Source organism: Antechinus flavipes, chromosome X (genome assembly GCF_016432865.1).
Source record: "Antechinus flavipes isolate AdamAnt ecotype Samford, QLD, Australia chromosome X, AdamAnt_v2, whole genome shotgun sequence".
Classification (NCBI taxonomy): Eukaryota; Metazoa; Chordata; class Mammalia; order Dasyuromorphia; family Dasyuridae; genus Antechinus; species Antechinus flavipes.
The window spans coordinates 4,231,012-4,247,778 of NC_067404.1; positions in this window are offsets into that span (position 1 = coordinate 4,231,012).

Genomic DNA, 16,767 nt, shown 5'->3' on the forward strand with positions numbered 1-16,767 from the left:
ATTTTTTTCATGCCCTTCTATATTCATTATGCACATCACTTCTTTCAGCATAGTAATGTTCTATTACATTTAGGTAGCACAATTTGTTTAGCCATTACTTGTATTAAGCATAGGTATTTACTTATTTCCACTTGTGAGCTATGACCAAATATTTATGCTAAAAATATTTTGAAGAATATAGGGGCCTCCTCTTTATCATGGTTTTCATGGGGTATAAGATCAGTAACAGAGTCTCTGAAACAAAGACTATGGGCATTTAATGGCTTTATTTGCACAATTCCAAACTGCTTTATGAAATGGATCAAACATTTCACCACTCCACTCACAATGTATTCACGTATCTATCCTTCAACAACCCCTCCAACATCAATTTTCTCCAGTTTGAGCATGTAGGGTGAAAGCTCATTTTTGCCTTGACTTTCAAAGGAGAAGTAGTATGAGAGGAAATTATATGGACTCCACAGTTGAACTTTTTAGTTGATTCTCTGGGGTTCTCTAAGTATACCATCATATCATCTGCCAAGATTGATCATTTGGTTACCTACTCTAATTTCTTTAATCTCTTTTTCTTTGCTTATTGACAAAGCTAGCATTTCTAATGCAATATTGAATAGCAATTGTGATAGTGGGCAACCTTGTTTCACCCCTGATCCTATTGGGAATGGTTACTGTTTATCCCCATTACATATGATGCTTACTGATGGTTTTAACTAGTTGCTACAGACTCTTTTAAGGAAAAGTCAATTTATTCCTATACTCTCTAGTGTTTTAATAGGAATGGTTGTGGGATTTTATCAAATGCTTTTTCTGCATCTTTTGAGAACATCATGTGTTTTTTTTTTGAACTAACGAGCAGAAGTGATGAATTGAAATCTGCACAGAAGTCAAAGATAATCTAAAAGAAAAGAAGCAAAACCCAATAACATTTACAAAAATTTTCCTCATTACCCAAAAAACACATTTTGAAGACAGGATTCATAAAGACAACATAAGGTGTGAGTGGTCTTCCAGAGGAACAGAATAATACCAAAACCCTTACATTCTAATGCAGGAATAATGCAAGGAAACTGCTGAGATTTTTCAGATAGAAATGAAATACCAATTGAAAAAATACATAGATCACCTTTAGAAAGGAAATGAAAGCAAGACTCAATTTCCAAGACTCACGAAGTTTAGATTTAATTAATGGAATTGAAAAACACCAAATTCTGCAAGTAATGGACAGAGTCTGACCATATACTGCCCCTCAGTGAATCAGTGATGTTGGTTGAAGTACAAATGGGATGGTGAATTAAAAGAGGATTAAAAGGAGTGCTTATGAAGCAGTAAGGTATCTTTTCAGGGTCCCTAAAATCTATGAGGCTTTAAATTCACCTTCCCTGACTCCAGCAAGTCAAATCTCTCTCTCTCTCTTTCTCTCTCTCTGTCTCAATCTTTTAATCTCTCTTTGTCTCAATCTTTCAATCTCTCTGTCACACACACCCAGAGAAACACACACACACACACACACACACACACACACACACACACATTCTTGGCTTAGCTTTAATGTTCATTTCAGCCAGATTTTACCTGCATTCACAGGTATAAATTTCCATCACCTGACAAATGTTGAGCATCTGTGGTGTGTTTCATCTTATATGTTGGGTTTTTATGAGGTGTGGTAGCTGTGGAATGTCCACCTGAAATGTCTCATGTTACAAGTAGGGATTCATGAATCAGCTGGTTAATGGGCACACTTGGGAAGTCTAAAGGGCCAAGTATAGCAGGGAAACTACCAGCCCTCAAGGCTTAGAAGCAACAAGTAAGGGCCCAAGCCCCCTACTCTAGATTTAAGAAACTTGGGACAGTGCCCACTATACCTCAAGCGCAGAGCTCAATTTTCAAAGTGACAACATACTCTGGAAAACTGCACCAAAATAATTGCCTGACTGTAGGAAGCTACTGTGGTGTCAGGGAAGATCAGAACACAAAATCAGATAATCATAATGATTCAAAAATGTCTACATGTGAAGACTCAAATTGATGTGTGTATAAATTGGTCTCAGGCTAAAACAGACCTTTTGAAAGGACTTCAAAGAAAAATTTGCAGAAGAAATGAGAGATATTAACATGAAATGTTAACTTTTTTTAAATAAGCACAACAAATTGGACAGACAGGTACCAAAATTCACTTAAGAAAACAACCTTTAAAAATAGAATTTTCTAGATGGAAAAGGAGGAGCAAAAATCCATTGAAGAAAACAACTCCTGGAGTAGATCTTGGGAAGATGGCAGAATAGGTCAGAACATTCACAAACTGAAGAAAATTGAACATCTGAGCTAATTTAGACCAGTAACAAACACATAAAACTTGGGGTAGAATAGGGGTGTCCTAGATCAACCAGAGAAGTCCAGAAGAAAGACCCCACTTTGGAGGATTAAGCAGTATAAACATCTCCAGGCCAGCCCCCCTGAAAGAACCAGGGAGCCCTGGGGCTTGCTGGGTTCCTGGTGGCCTCGGCCCCAATCAAGGGGACTTTTACCTCCTGGGACAGCACCTGGGTGTCTGAGGCCAGGAAGACTCATGAGGAAGTCCTGGAATATCTGCTGATAAAGAATGCCACGCCCAGCTGTGCTGTTAGGAGGGAAGGGAAAAGCACACGCCCCCTGAGGGCAGAAGCAGGGGCACAGCAGGTAGTTGCTGGCTGGCTGACAGGATGGTGGAGTGCTTGGGTCTTGAGTTCCTAGTCAGAGGGGAAAATTGAAAGAAGATCCAGAGACAGAGGCCCCACCTCCCCCTCTCAGATCTAAGTGGTGACACAATTACTTTCTTATTTAAAAAGAGAGCAAGCAAAGGAGAAATGATGCAACTACAGAAAGAGGAAAGACTGGGATTTATCATTAGAGGGGGATACTGAAGGGGAAAAGCTTCCCTTACCCCAAAAGTAATGGCTAGTTTCCAAAAATGGCTAGTGTCCAAAAAGAATTTGTAGAAAAACTCAAACAAGTCTTTAAAAATCAAATGAGAGAGATTGAGGGAAAATTTTTAAAAATTAAAAAAGAATCCAACAAAATCCAGAGGATTATGAAAAGAATGTCAACCAACTTGAAAAGGTGATCCAGATTACTTTGTTTGTTTGTTTTTATTTTTTGCTGAGGCAATTGGGGTTAAGTGACTTGCCCTGGGTCACAAAGCTAAGAAGTGTTAAGTGTCTGAGACCATATTTCAACTCAGGTCCTCCTGACTTCAGAGCTAGTGCTCTGTCCACTGTGCCACCTAAGAAGTCCAGAGTTTTAAAGAAAGGGACTCTTTGAAAGTTAGAATTTAGCAAGGGGAAGTCAGTAAAGTTATGAGACCAAGAATAGCAAAACAAAATATTCTCATGATGTAGGAAATGACCATGTTGTAGATTTAGAAAAAATATAAAAAGCCTTGAAGCCATGAAGAATGATGTTATCCAATTTAAGAGAAAGAGAGAACAAACTAGCATAGTAGAGTCTTATATAGATGTATATAAATACATATATGAGCATGATTATACATGTATAGGTATATTTATTTGTATACTTATATAAATGGGTGTATGTATATGTGCATATGTATTTATGTATTTATGTACAAATATATTAGCACTTAATTGTAGTCTTCTTGGAGGAGGCTGAGGGCAAAAAAGGGAAAAAAAGAATAATGTGAAAAGTGCATATCAGAGAACAAAAACAAATCTAAAAGGAAGCAAAGAATATATGTACAGTTCCAAATAACATGTGTCCTATTAATTATATATGATTTCATGAACTGGAAATCTATTATTTCACATTTTGAGTCCTCTCTTGTTCTTTTGTGCACATGACAATGTTTTTCTATTTTGTTTTTCTTTTTCTATATTTAATTTGTTTTTAATAAATGAATAAATATATAAAAAAGAAAAAAATAGAATAGTGTTTTAGTGGAATATTTTAGGTATAGAAGACACAATACTAAATGACCATAATACTCTATTGTTTCAGAAATACAAAGATCCCTGATTTTTGGAAAATAACATACTATTTACAAAAATTTCTGGGGAAAATTGTAAAGCAGTATGACAGAAACTAAGTATAGTTCAACCCCTTATATCATGTACCAAGGTGTTTGTCCAAAGTAATAGAAATTTGGCCTCATAAAGCTCTAAGCATGTCTGAGTCTGAAGTCTAGATATTTTGGTCTCTCACTCACTTATGTATTTTATATTTGAAAAACAAACTGGAATATTGAACTCTTCTGTTCCATCTAGTTCATTTATGGTTTCTGGAAACATAGCTTAGAAAACCCAGACTTTGATAAAGCCCAGTGGGATTCAGAAGGAGGTACTTGACAAGTCCTGGAACTCAAATCACTCTGGCTTTCACTGAGTGTCCAATAGTAGATGCTAGCCTAAGCCTCACTTGGTCGTTGTTTGGGTTTTAATAGTTCAGTCTGTGTGTAAATCACAATTGTTTCTTCTGGCCAGAAACAATGATGTTCTTCCCTTCCCACATTATTATTTTTATTATTATTATCATTGAATAAGCAAAGTAGGGCATCTTTTGCCTCATTTCTTATGTAGCCTTAAATCACTAAATTGCTTGCCTTGGACCAAGTGAGATATGGGAAAGACCCTAGTTTAAACAGACAAAGGTCTCCCACTGCCTACTGTGTCATGGTCAGTCTGCCTGACCTATGTCTTGCCACTGGACTCAGCTGACTCTGGAGCAAAGAGTGAGACTGGTGACCTTGCCCAGTTCTGCCTCACCTAAATGCAATTCACTTGCAAGTCATGAGCTTCGAGAAGCCCCTGGTCCTCTTCCAGAACAAAGGATGTACAACACAATAAAAACAACAAGGTAAGACCAAAATGGGTAGTGATTTAGACATAAAGGGAGACACCATAAGCAAATTAGGAGAGCATCCATTCTGGGATATAATTTTGGAATCATTCAAAAAAAGCAACAAAAATACCCAAAGCCTTTAAAACAAATAATCCATTACATAAGGAGAAGGCACCAATAAGAAAAAAAAGTCCCCATATACTGCAAAAATTTATAACAGCATTTTTTTTGTGACAGTGATGTACTGGAAACAAAGTAGATGCTCTCAAGTGGGTAATGACCAGAGAAGTCATGGAAACCAATATTGTGGAATATCACTATATTGTTATAAGAAATGAAGAGTGTGTTGAGTACAGAGAAGCAGAGAAAGATCTCTGTGAAATTGTGCAAAGTGAAGTAAGCAAAGCCAAATATGTGTGTGTGTGTGTGTGTGTGTGTGTGTGTGTGTGTGTGTGTGTGTGTCTGTGTCTGTGTCTAATGGAGGGATAAAGTGAAGAACTTACAGGAATGTTTAAATTCTTTTCCTGTATTTTTTATTATTTCTGTCTCTATGACCTGTATAAGTATGCTGTGTGCAAGCCAATATTTACTTAAAACTTTAGATATATTTACTTAACCAGAAATGATGACATTTATCCTTGCTCAATGTTATCAATATTTAGATTATTAAATGCCATCAGCTCAATAATCTGAAGTTTAAAGGTCTGACTGATGATTCTTCTCAGAATCAGGGAAACAAAACATTCCGTTCTAATCTGCCTTTGGCACCAATGTTTAACATTCAATTAGGGGAGAGGGCACCTATTTCTCAATGCTTCCCAACCTATGATGTAATCCTTTGTATCCAAACCTATAAAAACTATATCTTTCCTAAATCTTTAGTCCTCCTACTGCGAGCTTTCTCTTTTCTTCCTCACAGTGGAATTGCTCATTCTCATGAGAATTTATTAATAAACAATTTTTCTGTTTTCTACTGACTGATCTCTGAGTAGTCATTTTGGGTAAAGGTCTTCTACATCCCTCACAGTTGGGGGGGCTCATCCAGGATGGGGTCTTTTGGGGAGACGGCTATGTGCACCCCAAACAGGGACAGGCACCCAGGGAGTAGTTTTCTCCATGGTCTCTGGCTCTGGGTGAGCAGCCTCCTTGCCCTCTTAGACAACGACCTGAGACAGAGATACTTAGTGGAATGCTGAATTGAAGATTGAAGGAAGTAGAGTCCTGATGTCCAACAGCAGTCTGAAAAGAAACATCTGTTCTCGAGGTAATGCACTTGGGAAGTCTGGGGGTCTATTGGCTGGGTCAAGGATGACCCTGAGGGATTAGCCCTCCTAAATTTATTTTTGGTATGGAATGCTGTTGACCCCAATGATAAAGGACTTTTCCTAAGGAGGCTCTTGGGTGGCTATGTGGGTATGAGGGTAACGTAGGGCCTCCGCCGACACTTGGACGGGGTCCAGGGTGGTAAAAAAGCAGTCCAAAAACTTGTATCAGGATGTTAGCTAGGGAATTCAACACTGGGATGAACTTCCCAGATATAAAAGAGAAGAAAACTGGAAGGATGTATATCCCAGGACTATTTGGGTATATCAGACTTGAATCTATATGTAAAAGGTGAAAATGGAGTTTTGCATTTGTCTGTGTGTGTATGTCTGCTTTGCATTGCTTTTGTTCTGTTTTAAAAGTTAGCAAGCTCATAAGAGATAAGAATTCAGCCTCTGTGTTAAAAATATCAGACTGAATTGTGGAGATTGGAATTCATTCAGGGTAGTAATTCTTTCTGAGTGCTTCAGAATGTAATTTGGGAACTAATTTTGGGCTTCTCAAGAAAAGAAATCTTTTTTCTCTTTCTCTCCCTCTGTCTCTGGCAGTGGCTTTTCAGGAAGGGGGAGAGAAGGAAAAAAAAAATAAAAACATAGATTGAAAGTTTGGAAAGTTTTGAGAAAATAGAAGAACAGTGGCTATCAGTCCTGTAAACAAGGAGCCCTATTACCAGTAACTCAGGCTTGTGGAATCCTGCCAGAGAAAAAATTCTCAAGGTAAAGCAAGGATTGATACTTACCTCTTTCATGGCTTACTAAAGAAAAGAAGTTTGAATGGCATATCTAGGTAGATTTTGGGAAATTTCACAAACTAAAGTACTGGTTAATTTTAAAATAATTTTAAATTGGTATGTGTGTTAAGATTGGAAACTTGAGATTGGGTATTTTAAACTGCAGATATTGGAAGGGAAGAATAAAAAATAGAGTAAGAGAGGTAAATAGCTGAACATGGGGGGTTCTCTGACCTATTGGACCTGTGGGGAAACTAGGCATGTTTCTAAAAATTGTGCCAGGAGAAGAAAGAAAAATTCATCATTAGCAAGTTTGCTTTCATGGAATTAGAGAACCGAAAGTTTAAGAAGGCTAAACTGGGTAATTGTTTGTCTGCAACATTTGATTAAGAGTTTTGGGAACTTACTATATTTTAAAGAGGTACTATAATTTTGAAATTGAAATGAAATTGAAATTAGGGGAAATAATTTTACTGTTGCCTCGTACATGTTAGATTTATTCTGATAAAAATCTTAAGAATTGTTTGAATATTGTGGCCTTTACAACTGAAAAGAAAAACTTTTCTTTTTTTATTATTTGGTTGGACTTCTAATTAAAATATAAGCTATTAAACAAAATGCTAGTAGCTTACTTTAGAGGGGCCCTGTTTGTATCTCCCTACTTAAATGTATGTTGCTTGCTTTCTAGAAGTATTGGGTAATTTGTAAACTATATTATAAGTTTTATGAAATTTGGTTCAAAATGAATTGTGAATCTTGAAGTTTAATTTTTTTTAAAAGGTGATTTAATGACAAAGGACAAGAGAGATTGATTTACAAAATATATTAATTGATTGAAATGGAGCATCTAGTCAGAAGCGTTATTGGTTTGGGATTGTTTAAAGTATGTCAGAGAAGGTTTTAGCAACTAGGCATTGGGAGGAGAGAGACAGAGATGGGACAAGGGAATGAAAGTAATTTAAGAAGGATTGATTAGTAGGAGCAGATGATTTCAAGAAGAAATCATTGGGAAAAAGAAGGAACTGGTTGGAAAGGGTAGTCACAGAGAGATGGCTGTGAGACAGTATGTGTTTTTGTCAGGGGGGGGGAAGAGCAGCAGAGCAGCAATGGAAAGCTGCAGCCACTTTTGGCTGAAGAAAGCAAATGGTGATTTAAAGGGACAAGCTGCTCTTGCAAGATGTTAATTGATTGAATATTTGTTTCTTTAGATAATAATGGTTATGGATATTAAAGAATATGATCAGAAATGTGATATATAGTTTGAAAGGGTTATTTCAAAAAGTTTAATTGATGTTTTCAAGAACTTTTCAGATTCTTTTATGTGAAAATAGGAAGTTTTAATTAACTGTGTTGATGCCAATTATCTGAAAGGGGCTCCAAGAATAATAGTTTTTGTTTCTTCCTTTTGAAAATGTTTTTGTTGTGAACAATATGTAGTTTGGGATTTTTCTGTGTATTGGGTATTTTAAAATCAAAATGATTGGTATAATATTCAACTTATTCAAGATTCAACATCTACTTGGGTATGTAAGAATTGTGTGAATTTTCTGGGATAAATTTCTTACTGTTACTGATATAAGGTCATGGTAAATAACTTTGGGATTTATCTGAAACTTTGGAAATAAAATCCTTTGGGATTATAGTGAATGCTATTTGGGAGTTTTAAAGCTCCACTCTCTGATGTGCTGAAGGTTGAATTTCAATTGCTTATGTTATGTTATAGTCATGTCCCTATGTTTTTTTTTTCCTCCTGTGACTGATTTCTATGATCAGAACAATAGTTAATAAGAATTGTTAATGCAATTCAAATATGTCATACCTTGCTGTTTCCAATCATTATATCCTAAATATTTAGGCAAATGAATATTTACCCTAGTCATCTATCTGTTACTGGATATTTGTGTCTGTGGATATTCAGGTTTTAAAAAAATGTTTCTAAATAACGAGAGGACAATTAACACAGTGGTCTGTGAAACCTAACTGTGATTTATTGGGACTATAGCCATCTGCCTGTCCTGTAAAACAAACTTGTTCCTTCACATAGGAACTGCTGGCCAGTCTATACTGACCTCCCCACATGTTGTTACAGTTCCAGACTAATCTTTATCTGTTAGATTTGTTTTTTTGTTCTAGATTTTGGTCAAATTACAGATTACATGGATCAGCCCATCTGAAGCTTAGATTGACACTACACCCATATCCCTGCATGGATTGAGAGCCTTTTCCCATTTCTCAGCCCGAAGCAGCTAAGGTTGAGACCATCACCCATGCTCCTGATGTAATTTGGACTGATAAAGGGGAAGTAGGAAAGTGGTTGATGAATTATTATTAAAATTACAACTGCATTACTGTGTGTTTAAGATTTGGGATGGAAATTGTTTAAAATTGGTAATTGTTGCTGTTAAGGAAATTATAATATGTTTATAATATCTATGTTTACTTCAGAATATGTAATTGTTTGAGAGATTTTTTTTTTGAGGAAACTTCTCCTGTAGTAGTCTGCTATGTATAGGAACTTTAATTCACTCTTGGGATTTATATGTGGGATGGTTATTTGACTATTTTGTTTTTGGATGATTCCTTTCCATGAGAAAAAAAAAAGGAGAAGAAGAGATAGGGAATTAGGGAAACTGGTGGATTTTTCTCAAAATACCTAAAAGAGTGAGAATCCTTAGTTTTCTGTTCACTCTGCCTTAGATACTTCTGCCCCACCCCCTATCTCACCAGTTCAGATTGAATTGGAAGTCCTTAAGCAGTCCTTTTTGTTTTTACTATGCTTTAGCTTTGAAACCCTTTATTCTGTGGAATTGCCCTGGCAGACTCAGTTTTGGGGACTATTTTGTTTTTAGGAAATCTCCAAGATATAGACACCTGTCTTGGGACTGGCAGTCTCCAGCCCTGTAACCCCAGTTTCCTAATTGGTATCTCAGCATTTTCAATAACACTGCAGTTTTGAGATCAACCCTTTAAAGTTTGGGGTTTGCCTGACTTCATGGTCTAACTGTGCATGCTCGGATAGCTCTGCTCAGAAATCTGTATTCTAGTGGCAGCCCTGTCTGTTCCTCTGGGTGGGGACAGGTGGAGCTGCTCCAAGCCTCACCTTCTCCCCTGGAGTGGGATGCCCCTCTGAATGGGGAGCATGACTGGCTTGAGCCCTGCTACTCCCTATATAAGCCGAAGATGATCCTTCATAATGAGTGACATAAAAACAACTCTCTTCTTTCCATCTTTAAATGAGAGAGCCCCAGAATCAGGTATAGTCCCATTTATCTGTTCCAAAACAAGGTAAATGGAAACACTCATTCACCATGTACTGATTGAAACCAGAAAAAAAAGCAAACAAACATTAAAGGACACTGAACAAAAGAGTATATGTGGAGGAGAGAATAGAATTTCTAGACTGTCTCCTTGCTCCCCAGTCCCAAGGCCAATCCAAGGATGGGAAGAAGGGAGGAAGAAAGAATGGAATCACACACTTGAAGAAAGGAAGGAGGCAGTGTCCACAAAGGCTCTCCCTGCTGCCTCTACCACACTGAAGGACCTCCTAAGGGTGTCTTCCAAAGATAAGAGATCAGGGCAGGCTGAAAACCCCGGACAGGAGGGAGAACATACAGGTACTCAACTGTACACACACCCCACAGTGGTGGGAGAAATTCAAGAAAGAAGGAACAGAAGAGAATATAAAGGATGGAGGCAGATTGACAGGAAGGGCAGTGGCAAGAGGAGGGGGAGACTTACCTTATAGATGTTTAGACACAAAAGTGCAGGAATTTCTGGTATTTCTCAGGCAGGGTGGGGTGTGTGTCTTAGGGGATGGAAGATTAGGGATTGGGGGCAGGCAGATCTCCAGCTGCACACAGCTCCCACCTCCTCCTCTTTTTCCTATGCCAATCCTCCTCCTCCTCCTCCTCCTTCCTTCCTTCTCCTCCTCCTCTTTTTTCTTCTCCTCCTCCTCCTCCTTCTCATCCTTTTCCTCCTCTTCTTCTTCCTCTTCCTTTTCCATCTCTGGCAAAGATTGCTGTAAGGGTTAGTTTCATCATAGAAAGGAAGGAGGAGAGAGAAAAGAGGGGAGGAGGCTTGTGATGTTAATCACAGAGCAGCACTGACCCTCACCAAATCATTTCTCTTGGCCTTCATCACCCGGCCTGGCTAGGGAAGAAGACTGCACTACATCTTCCACTTGGAAGTGAGCCCAGGCTTGGCCAGGGTCCTAGGTTCCTGAGGTCAGGCTGCTGGGGCTGGGAGCAGGGAACACCAGCTGAGTTCTGCTTGTGATAGTTGAGGGCTGGCCTAATGATAAAAACTGGGATGGAGAGAACACATTGCAAAAGGGAGAGGTCAAGAAAGGGGGGTCCCAGGCTCCACTGAAGGGAAGAGCACAATAGCTCAGCAGCATCTGCAAACTGCTTGAATTGCATTTGAATGGGACTTGGATTCCTGACAGCCCCCAGAGCAGAAGAAGGAGAGGTTGATGTCGGGGAAGGGCGGCTCTCAGCCTCTTTTGTCCAGGCCTGAGAAGACAGATCAGAATTCAGGGGAAGGGAAAAAGGGCCACCCAGGCACGCATGCACATCTTGCCCTCCCCCCCTCCTCTTCACTGTATTCTATGTAACAGAAACCTTCCAGAGTCTGGACAAAAGGGAACCACACCCGCCTTTCTGGCTCAGTCTCCTCTACCAAGTGACTTCATAAATTTCTTTCTAAAACTATCAGTGAAAATCTGATCCAGAATCCAATCAGTCAACAATATTCTGGTACTATGTGTCAAGCACTGAGCTAAATAAATGCTGGAAATATAAAGAAAGACAAACGGCCGTCTCTGTGCTAAAGGAGCTAAATTATGGGGAAAATAACATGCAAACAACTATGAAGAATCATTCTATGTACAGGATGAAGTGGAAGGAATAAACAGTGGGAAAGGGCTAGAATTAGGGGGCTCAAGGAAGACTTACTGTAGAAAATGGAATTTTATCTGGGGTATGAAGGATGCCAAGAAAGCCAAGAAAGGGAGAAATAAGGTGAGAATATATAAGGTGTTGAGTATAGCCAGGGAAAATGCTCCAACTCAAGGGAAATTGTGCATTTCCTTTTGTTGATTCCTGTATTTCCTGAAAGTTCAAATGATCAGCAGGGCAATTCAAGAAGTTATTACCAACATAGCACACAGTATAGCAAACACTAATCCAAGTTCTCTCACAATTCCCTTTTAAATCCATGGCTCAAATCAAATTCTTAAGTGGTAAGACAATAAAATATCAAGGTGGGATATTGTTCTAGCCCAAGACCCTTTCTAAGGTTGGAGAAGAGATCTGTAACACAAGGGCAGCCCATGTGGATGAAATTACATTCATGGGATGAAGTGATGATAGCAGAAGCTACAGATACATCTGGAGCATTTTATTTTGTCCACAATTGTTTCATTTTATTTTATTTTAATTTTTTAATTAAGGTTTTTATTTACAAAACATAAGCTCGGGTAATTTTTTGACACTGACCTTTGCAAAACCTTCTGTTCTAAATTTTCCTCTCCTTTCCCCCACCCTTTCCCCTAGAAGGCAGGTAATCCAATATATGTTAACTATGTTATAAATATATGCTAAATCCAATATATGTAAACATATTTATAGTTATCTTGATGCACAAGAAAAATCAGATTAAGGAGGGAAAAAACTGAAAAAGAAAACAAAATGCAAGCAAACAACAACAGAAAGAATCAAAATGTTATGTTGTGATCCACAACTTAGTTCACACAGTCCTCTCTCTGGGTGTACATTTCACTTAGGATTAGCTCATGTAAGTCTCTCCAGACCTCTCTAAAATCATCCTGCTGGTCATTTTTTACAGAACAATAATATTCCATAACATTCATATATCATAACTTATTCAGTCATTCTCCAATTGATGGGCATCCACTCAGTTTCCAGTTTCTTGCTCCTACAAAAAGGGTTGCCACAAACATTTTTGCACATTGTGGGTCCCTTTCCCTGCTTTAGTATCTCTTTGGGGTATAAGCCCAGTAGTAACACTGCTGGGTCAAAGGGTATGCACAGTTTGATAACTTTTTGAGCATAGTTCCAAATTGCTCTCCAGAATGGCTGGATGTGTTCACAATTCCATCAACAATGAATCAGTGCCCCAGTTTTCCCACATCCCCTCCAACATTCCACATTATCTTTCCCTGTCATTCTAGCCAATCTGACAGGGGTGTAGTGGTATCTCAGAGTTGTCTTAATTTGCATTTCTCTGATCAATAGTGATTTGGAGCATATTTTCATATGACTACAAATAGTTTCAATTTCTTCATCTGAAATTGTCTGTTCATATCTTTTGACCACTTATCAATTGGAGAATGGCTTGAACTATTATAAATTTGAGTCAGTTCTCTATATATTCTAGAAATGAGGCCTTTATCAGAACCCTTAAATATAAAAATGTTTTCCCAGGTTATCATCTCCCTTCTAATCTTGTCTGCATGAGTTTTGTTTGTACAAAAACTTTTTAACTTAATATGATCAAAATTATCTGTTTTATGATCAATAATGATTTCTAGTTCTTCTTTGGTCACAAATTCCTTCCTCCTCCACAGATCTGAGAGGTAAAGTATCCTATATTCTTCTAATTTGTTTATACTATCATTTTTTATGTCTGGATAATGAACCCATTTCAACATTATTTGGATATACGGTATTAAATGTGGATCAATGCCTACTTTCTACAATATTAGTTTCCAATTTTCCCTGCAGTTTTTGTCAAATAGTGAATTCTTATTTCAAAAGCTGGGGTCTTTGGGTTTGTCAAGCACTAACTTTCTATAGTCATGGACTATTTTGTCCTGTGAACCTAACCTATTCCTCTGATTGATTACTATATTTATTTCTTAGCTGGTACCAAATGGTTTTGATGATTGCTGCTTTTTAATATAGTTTTAGATCTGGTACAGCTAGACCACCTTAATTTGCTTTTTTTCATTAATTCCCTTGAAATCCTTGACCTTTTGTTCTTCTAAATGACTTTTTTTGTTATATTTTCAAGGTCAGTAAAATAGTTTTTTGGGAGTTTGTTTGGTGTGGCATTAAATAAATACATAGGTAGTATTGTCATCTTTCTTATATTCACTCCACCTATCCAAGAGCATATGATATTTTCTGAAGTGTTTAGATCTGATTTTATTTGTGTGCAAAGTGTTTTGTAGTTTTGTTCATATACTTCCTGAGTTTCCTTTGGCATATAGATTTCCCCACATTTTATTCTCTCAACAGTTATTTTAAATGAAATTTCTCTTTGTATCTCTTGCTGTTGGATTTTGTTAATGATGTATAAAAATGTTGATGATTTATGTGGATTTATTTTGTACCCTGCAACTTTGTTAAAATTCTGGATTATTTCTAATAGTTTTTAAGTTAGAGAACTCTGGGGTTCTCTAAGTATACGATCATATCATCTGCAAAGAGTGACAATTTGGTTTCCTCATTACCTACTTTAATTCCTTTAATCTCTTTTTCTTCTCTTTTGCCAAAGCTAGCATTTCTAATACAATATTGAATAGTAATGATAGTGGGCAAATTTGTTTCACCCCTGATCTTATTGGGAATGTTTTTCCCCATTTCATATGATGCTTTCTGATGGTTTTAAATAATTGCTACTGCCTATTTTAAGGAAAAGTCCATTTATTCCTATACTCTGGTGTTTTTAATAGAAATGGGCATTGGATTTTATCAAATACTTTTTCTTCATCTATTGAGATAATCATATGTTTTTGTTAATTTGATTATTGATATAATCAATTATGCTAATATTTTCTAATATTGAACCAGCCCTGCATTCCTGGTACAAATCTTACTTGGTCATGGTGTATTATCCTAGGGATGATTTTCTGTAGTCTCTTTGCTCATATTTTATTTAAGATTTTTACATTAATGTTCATTAAGGAGATTGGCCTATAATTTTCTTTCTCTGTTTTCATCTTACTTGGTTTAGGTATCAGTACTATGGCTGTGTCATAAAAGGAATTTGGCAGGAGTTCTTCTTTTCTTATTTTTTTCAAATAGTGTATATAGTATTGGAGGTAATTGATCTTTAAATGTTTGGTAGAATTCACATGTAAATCCATCCAGTCATGGAGATTTTTTTTTTTTCTTTAGGGAGTTGATTAATAAAGAGCTTGTTCTGTGTCTTTTTCTAAGATGGGACTATTTAAGTAATTTATTTCCTCTTCTGTTAATTTGGGAAATCTATATTTTGTAAGTATTCCTCCATTTCATTTAGGTTATCAAATTTATTGGCATAAATTTGAACAAAGTAACTCCTAATTATTGCTCTAATTTCCTCTTCATTGATGGAAAGTTCTCCCTTTTCATTTTTAAGACTAACAATTTCATTTTCCTTTTTCCTTTTTCTATACAATCTCCTTTTTCTGTATAATTCTCTTTCCACCTCTAGGTTCTTTTTTATATTATATATATATATATATATACATACACATACATACATATACATACATACATATATGTATATATATATTTATGTATGTGTATATATGTATGTATGTATATATACATATATAATTATAATATAATAATAATGTTATATAATAACAATAAAATTAAATTATACATGCATTCTATATATACCCATAACAAAAATACAGTTCACAAGAATTCTTTTCTTTTTCCCTACTTATGCTTCTCTTCAGTTCTATCTTTGGAGGTCATTTTTTTTTTTTTTACTTAGTTCTGGTCTTTTCATCTGAAACAAATGGAATTCACCTATTTCATTGAATATCCATCTTCTTCCCTGAAAGAAAATGTTCAGTTTAGGGGTATAGTTTATTCTTGGCTGCATTCCAAGTTCCTTTGCCTTTCATGATATCAGATTCCAGGACCTTCAGATACTTTTAAGGTAGAAGCTAGTATGTCCTGGGTAATCCTTATTCTGGCTGGTATGCCCTGGGTAATCCTTATTCCAGTTCCTTGGTATTTGAATTTCTTTTCTGGATGTTTGTAATTTTTTTTTTTACCTTGGTGCAATAGTTCTGAAATTTAGCTACAATATGCCTTGGAGTTTTAATTTTAGGGTCCATTCCTGTTAAATTGTTAGACTTGCTGCCATACATTTGGGCAAAATACATGTTTATTATTGCTTTAGTTTTTTTCATTGGACATAAGTTCACTCTTTTCATTTTTTGATGATAGTGATTTGTTTTTGTTTTGTTTTTTGTTTTGTTTTGTTTTGTTTTGTTTTTCCTTTTTGTAATCAAATTAACAAAGGTATATTAATTTATGTTTTTTTTTCATAAATCCAACTTTTAGTTTTATTTATTAGTCCCATAATTTTCTTAGTTTCAATTTGATTACTCTCTCCTTTGAGTTTCAGAATTTCTAATTGATATTTAATTGGGGTGTTTAAAAATTTTTTTTCCTGGAATTTTTAGTTGTATGCCTAATTCATTGACCTCTTCTTTCTCTATATACATGTAAATATGAAGAGATATGAAATTTCCTCTAAGAATTGCTTTGGGTGCATCCTATACATTTTGATATATTGTCTCATCATTATCTGTAATGTTCTCTTCCCTAAAATATAATCATTCTCTGGGAGCAAGTTTCTTGGGGAGCTTCTGGAGGCAACCTTAGGTTCAATTCAGATCAATAATCACCTCAAATGCAGCCAGGAGTTAAAATCCAAATCCTTTATTGTCTCCTTCAAAATAGCCTGGTTGGTTTTCTTGGAGGCCTATCTTTCTCCTTGATTCCAAGAGCTCTTGCTGCTTGTCCTTTGCCTCTGCCAGCTTCAGCCTCTAGCTCAACTCTGAATCCAAAGCCTCCAGCCAGCATAAAGGTGATATATGGAATGAATCTGACTCCACCTCCAAGAGTGGGCTTGTG